This window comes from Arachis duranensis, chromosome 5 (genome assembly GCF_000817695.3).
Source record: "Arachis duranensis cultivar V14167 chromosome 5, aradu.V14167.gnm2.J7QH, whole genome shotgun sequence".
Lineage (NCBI taxonomy): Eukaryota > Viridiplantae > Streptophyta > Magnoliopsida > Fabales > Fabaceae > Arachis > Arachis duranensis.
This window is the reverse complement of record NC_029776.3, coordinates 98816347-98822785: the sequence shown is the minus strand read 5'-3', so window position 1 is coordinate 98822785 and position 6439 is coordinate 98816347. Positions and strand designations below refer to the sequence as shown.

Genomic DNA, 6439 nt, shown 5'->3' with positions numbered 1-6439 from the left:
CTTTCTCCCCCTCGTCCCTTTCTTTCTTTCTTTTTTCTTTTAATTTAATTTAATTTTATTTTATTTCATAATTTTTTAGTTAGGGGTAATTTGATAATAAAAATAAAAAATTTGGTAAAAAAGATAATTTTAAAACAAACTGAAATCTTTGAAATTATTTTGTAGCAAAAAAAAGGCCAAGGACAAAATAAATTTTTGACCTCTACGTTAAGGACCAAAATCGTACTTAACCCTTAAATTAAAAATAAAATTTTAAAAATAATTAAGAGAAAAGGTATAGTTTATTAGAGTTAAAGAGCTAAAATGTAATTAACTTAGAGTATTAAAGAGCTACTGTAAATAAGTTAAATTGTTGATAAGTTAAATATAATTAATTAAGACTTTTGGACTAAATTACAAATAACTAAAATTCTAAAGCTGAGTGTAAAACTTAAAGGTTAAAAGATAATTAAAAGCTAAAAGATATAAAAGGATTTTAAGTAAAAAGTGAGACAAGTAATATAAAAACTTAAGAATATAACAGTAATTATAATAAAAAAACGTAGAAAGAATATTTAGTAACTTAACTTCTAGGAATTTTTTCATAAAACATTTAGGAAGAGGCTTGAACTGTTTGAGTATAGATTTTGGGAACGCCCACAAATCGTAGGATCGCTGTTTTTCTCTATGCGTATATTATGGTATCAAGTTTTGTGACGATTGCCAGTTGTCACGAACTAGTGGTGCTTTTTACCACATCGACATATATGCACGAACAGGACATAAAGGAAAATCATATCGGAGACTAGTTCTTAGGTAATGTAGGGTTGCAGGATATAAACTGACATATGAGCTCATAACATGCGTAGTACAGACATGCATTATATTTATTTGCGCATATGTCTTTGCTATACATATATTCTGTGTATGTGTATGCTTTCTGTATTTTTGTTTGTGTGATATTTCTGTATTTCCTGTTTGCATATTATTTTCTGTATTTTACTATTTTCTATATTTTTTGTTTATATGTAACACCCTAACTACCAAAGCTCAAGCTTCCGGCTGCGCAACTCTGATAGCTCAGACATTACGACGACACTTATACTATTTAATACTAAAATATGAGCCTGTTTAAAACTTTTTACCACAAAACCGCTCCCAAAATACTTTCGTTCGACAACGTACATCCATAGATACCATACAACTTACAAAAACTCATAAAGAGTACATCCATATATATAGACACACATATATATAAATAATATTACAAACATTATCCAAAACAATTCCTATCCCTCTTACAGAATATATCAAGATAAAGGCGAGGGTACAAAAATAATAATCTAAAGCAATACAGAGCGTCTCAATAACAAATAAATAAACTATTCGTGACTTCTGCCCCCATATCCTGAAAGGGGAAAAATGTAGGGGGTGAGAACAATATTCTCGAAAGGGTTCTCAATAGAGGGTTTTTGGGAATTACTGTAATAGGATACATGAAGATAAACCGTACCAGTGATTAATAACCGTCTTATGCCTCTTTTCAAAAACAACGGTTTACAATGAAAGTAAAGTCGGAAATCTTTTCTGAAAGAGGAACTGTTCAATTTTCAAAGGATCAAAAGCCTTTCAAAAAGGTTTATCTAAACTGAACCAAAATAGCCTTTCATATTTTATTCCAAACCAGAAACACAAAACTGAAATCAACCATCGGTTAATCTCATTCCAACCACGGCCCTAGGCCCAAACAATCCAACCATCAACCAATCACCACAGTCCATCAGAGTCTCAGTAGCAAACACAAATAGGAAGATGCAAGCACAACAAACAGTTATTGCAAGTAGAACAATTAGCAATTAATCACATATGCAAACCAAGTATAATATGCACGCCCAAACAATATTACATAGATGCATATGATGCATGCCTGTCCCTAGTGGCTGATGATATTATCTGTCGGTTATAGAGCCAACCCGACAAGTCCTGGTAGCTAACCATTGGACTGTCCCTCTGTCGCGCATCCCCAACTCGAGTTATACTCATCATAAAGTTGATCATAATCATGATCCATATCCATCACCTTCACTGGTGAATATTTACGGGGGCGAGCTCATTCGGGACTTTCACAGTGCCCGGCCACACTTACGACATAGGGTTAGCAGAGTCTCGAGCCTCTACCTGGAGCACGTGGTGGCTAGCCACTGCTTTTTTCCAGGGATCTCATGCCTCTGATAGTGGAAGTGCAAATCACAATTATCAATAATTCAGCATATACATGCATTCATTCTCATCCATGGATCAACATCCATCTCAGCCATCCGGCTCACGGTTCAGTCCAAAACCAGCCAATATTCATAGCATACACAGCCATTCTGGCTCACAACAAAACAACACTTCCACATTCAACATCATCAATTCGTAAAATCGGCATTTAAGCCATAAATCACTTTTTCTCAAACCGTTTCATTTTGAAATCAAGTCACTTTTTCTCAAACCGTTTCATTTTGAAATCAAGTTTCAACTCTTTTCAGCCTTGGCTTTAAAGATCTCATTTCTCAAATCATCTCAGGCTCATAAGCCACTTTTACTCAAAGTAAGTTCCCCTTTTAAAACAAAGCCACCCTCGGCATTCTCTTTCCAAAACTTCCAAAACCATGGTAAGTTAAGGATTTATTTCAAAGTATTCGAAATCACCCATCCAACAATGGGATTTTTATAACAAAAGTTTCCCGACAGAGTTCCAAGTCTTTAGGGAAGGCCAACCTATATCAATTCTTAAAAATTCATTGAAACTCTTAAAATCATAGATTCTTTGTTCAAGTAAATAAAGCTGAATTTATTGTGAAACCGAACCATACAAAATCACAAGTCCCAACCCGGTCCAAAAATCAACTCATTTGAAATAGAACCGGTTCATTTGAATCAAACCGCTTTCAGATTTCTTTTTGGAACCCATTTTTCTAACTCTTCCAAAATGTCTCAAACTTGATTACTCAATCAAAAGTCTAAATTCCTTTAAAATCACTAAAAGCTCCTTTTTTATATTGAAATCAATATTAGAGCATCATTCTTTCCTTTAGTGATTCAAACGGTAAAAAAATAATTCATTTCTAAATAGGCCGAACTCAACGCATAAAGTTCATTAAATAAATTAAGCTTGAAAACATAAATATTCTTTTGATGAATCAAATAATACAACTTCTCAAATCCAACCCTTTTTAAATAACTTTTCAAACAAGACTAGGATTTTGTGAAAATTTCGGCAACACCTCCCCTAAAACTTGGACTTTTGCCACCCGGTTCGGGTCCCAACTAAACCGTTCCTCAATCCTTTTCAACAGTCCAGAATCCCAAAACTCAATTCAAAATCACGCTAAATCCATCAGTTGCCTCAGTGGCATATCTCAAGGAAACCATTTCAAAAATCAACTTAATACCAACCGATTTAACTCATTTCCAAGGCTTAAAAGAATCGGTTCAGTAATAAATCATTTGTCCAAAACCAAGTTAATTTAAGTAAACCAGGCTGAATTCAAAAGTGCATTCAACTTTTCACATCATCAAAATAATTAACTCAATTCAAATCCATCCTCAACGGATTAAACTCAGATTTCAAATCTCTAAATAATCAACTTCAAAACATTACATTTCACAAAGCCACACAACAATTCAGCCAAACCAACATCCATAATCATTCGAGTCAATCAAATAATACATAAGGCAGATACAATCACCAAATACACAATATCTCACATCAATATCCATATGTAATAATTCCAATACATAAAACACATTTTTTGAAAAGCGCCCCTACCTCAAAACACAATTCCATTGCCCAAGCGCGCCACAGAGTCCTTTCCACCTCAACCCGAAATCAACAATCGAAATCTCAGCAACCAAAACCTCGGTTCCAAGCCACTTTCGCAACAGTCTCAACAACTCTAATCGCAATATACAACAACCGAAATTCAATCGTATAGCAATTAATGCCATAAACCTCAGCGTGAGATAACAGAATAATAACGAAAGGCCTTTCAAATCGAAACGCTTACCGAACCGAAGAAGGAACGGCTGAACCGAAACAGCGGCGATCTCCGAACCGGTTTGGCGGTAGCCCCGGGAGCCATGCCAGGCGACAACGGTGATTAGACTCCGGCGGCGGCGACTGAAATCAATATGCAGTGATTGTAACGTTTCCGAAAACTCAAGAGAAACGAAACCCAATACTTAAAATCTTACCGACAGGATTCTCCGGCGACAACAGAAGTAGCCAGAGGCTCCGACGGTGGTCCCAGAAGTCACAGAACCATCTCCGGCGGTCAGAATCACGGAGACACAGCTCCCTTCTCCGGCAGCGACATCGGCGGCGACCTGAACCCCTTGACAGCATCAGAACAGCCGGCGGTGACCAGGAATGCGGTGGACACCGCGACAGCCACAGTAGCAGCGGCGTCGCAGTAGCGGACCCTTCTTCACAGCGACCCAGCAGTGGCGGTTCTAGAGGATCGGCGGCGGCAGCCCAGCAACGGCGGTGACAGCAGCCCTCCTCCCCTTCCTTGGCTTTCGGGCTCTCCGTCTCCCTCTTAATCTCTCTCTCCTAAGCTTCCCCCTCCGCGACAGCAAGGCGACGACGGCACCGTGAGCTTGCAGCCGCAGCGCCCAGGCACGACGGCGACGGCGCAAGACAACGCCCCTACCCTCCTCTTCTCTCGCGCCAGCCTCGAGGGATCAACAGTGGCGGAGGTGGCGCGAGTCCTCTCTCTCCTTTGCGATTCATGGCATCGGCGAGGGCGGCTTCTGCGGTGGCACCAGGGAGTGACAGCGGTGCGTGGAGCTTCTCCAACGACGGCAACGGCGCGGTGGCGCGGCGGCGTGGCGACGGCAACGCGATGAGCTTCCTTCCGCCTCTCCTTTGTCGCAACTCAGTCTCCATCTCCCTCTCTGCCTCAGTTTCTCTCTTTCATGGAAATAAAAGGAAACTGTGTGTATTGCCGCTGCTGTTAGAAGGGAAGGCTGCAGCAACTATGGGGAAACCGGGTCGGATTAAGGTTTTTCTGGGTTAGAGTTTCATTTTTTGAAAATTAGGGTTACGGGTACTTTTGTAATTTTGCATAAAATTGAGAATAATATAGTAATTAAAACCCAAATTAAATTCAACACTAATTGCATATAGAAAATACTATTTGATCATCAATTTCACAATTTACTTTCAATAAAATGTCCAAATCAAGATTTAGAAATAATATAATTAACTCCTCTATTTTCCCAAACAGCAGTACTAATATTTAAAATATTAATTATTTAATCCAAAACATATAAAATCCTTATTATTTCATAACTACCAACTTTATAATTTTAAATATAGAAAATAACCCAATAATTATAAAATTGGATAATAATCATAACTCGTCTCAAATTCAATAAATCAAAACTTGCCTTAATTATTTTTAATAAAATAATTTCTGAAATCAAGGCTATAAATAACTATATGATTTGAGACTTGATCATAATAAGACTTTTCAAAGGTTTTGGGTCTTACATTATACACCATTTTTCTAGTAAACAACAAAGCCTTAATAAACTTAATTACGAACCCCTAACTTTACTAAGAACCTGCAAGTTCTTACCCTTTTTCTCCCCTTAAGATGGAGTACCGGTCAGTGACAGATCCAAAAAAATTTATATTGAGGGGGCAAAAATAATACACATTACTATCAAAAGATATATTAATTTAAATTTAAAAATATAAAAATGCACATTAATTATTCGAATAAAAAAACTAAAATTTACATTAGTCGCCAACTTTTTTCGTTTCAATTCTAAGAATTTCTTTTTATTAGAAAAAACTAATGAAGTGACTTCAGATTCTAGTGGTAGTTTTTTTTTGAAATATTTTTTTATTATTATTTGTAAAAATAAAAAATATATATTTTAAATTAATACATTGATCAATTCACTTTAAAAATTTATATGCAACATAATTACATATAATAAAATAGAACGAAAGATAAAAAATAAATAATAAGAATAACTAAATTGAGAATAAAATAAAATATATAAATTCATGAAAAGAATAAAAAAATAGATTAATATCTAAATTATAATTGTTTGAATTAAAATTTGCAATTGAAAAAATCAAAAAGGAAAACAATGAAATTGAAAAATAAATAGAGTCATAGAGAGCTATATAAAACAATAGAGAATTTAAAATTTACTTTTTGATGAAGAGAAAATGACCATTAAATAAGGAATAGAAAAGAAGGTTGAAAATATGAAACTAAGAAGAGGATTTAAAAGAATAAATGAGTGACGACTGAGATTTGAGAATAGAAAAAAACTAAATTTGATTAAGTTAACTAATAATCAAAATGATAGAAAGATAAAATAAATTTGGGACTTTTAACAATTAGACTTTGTTTATTTTTAGTGGGATCATTTAAAATTTAAAATAAAGACATGT

At 35.4% G+C, this 6439-nt stretch overlaps 1 long non-coding RNA gene across 2 annotated transcripts; it reads right to left on the bottom strand.

Annotated features, from left to right (window-relative positions):
- Positions 1-1184: 1184 nt before the first annotated feature.
- Positions 1185-4817, bottom strand: LOC110281825 (uncharacterized). 2 transcript variants are annotated; one of them, XR_008009653.1, is made up of 4 exons: positions 4219-4817; positions 4032-4144; positions 3794-3920; positions 1185-1387 (listed from the first exon to the last, which is right to left on the bottom strand). It is a non-coding gene; the product is annotated as an uncharacterized LOC110281825 (long non-coding RNA). The 2 variants fall into 2 exon arrangements; XR_008009652.1 differs by having other exon boundaries at positions 4032-4815.
- Positions 4818-6439: the final 1622 nt, after the last annotated feature.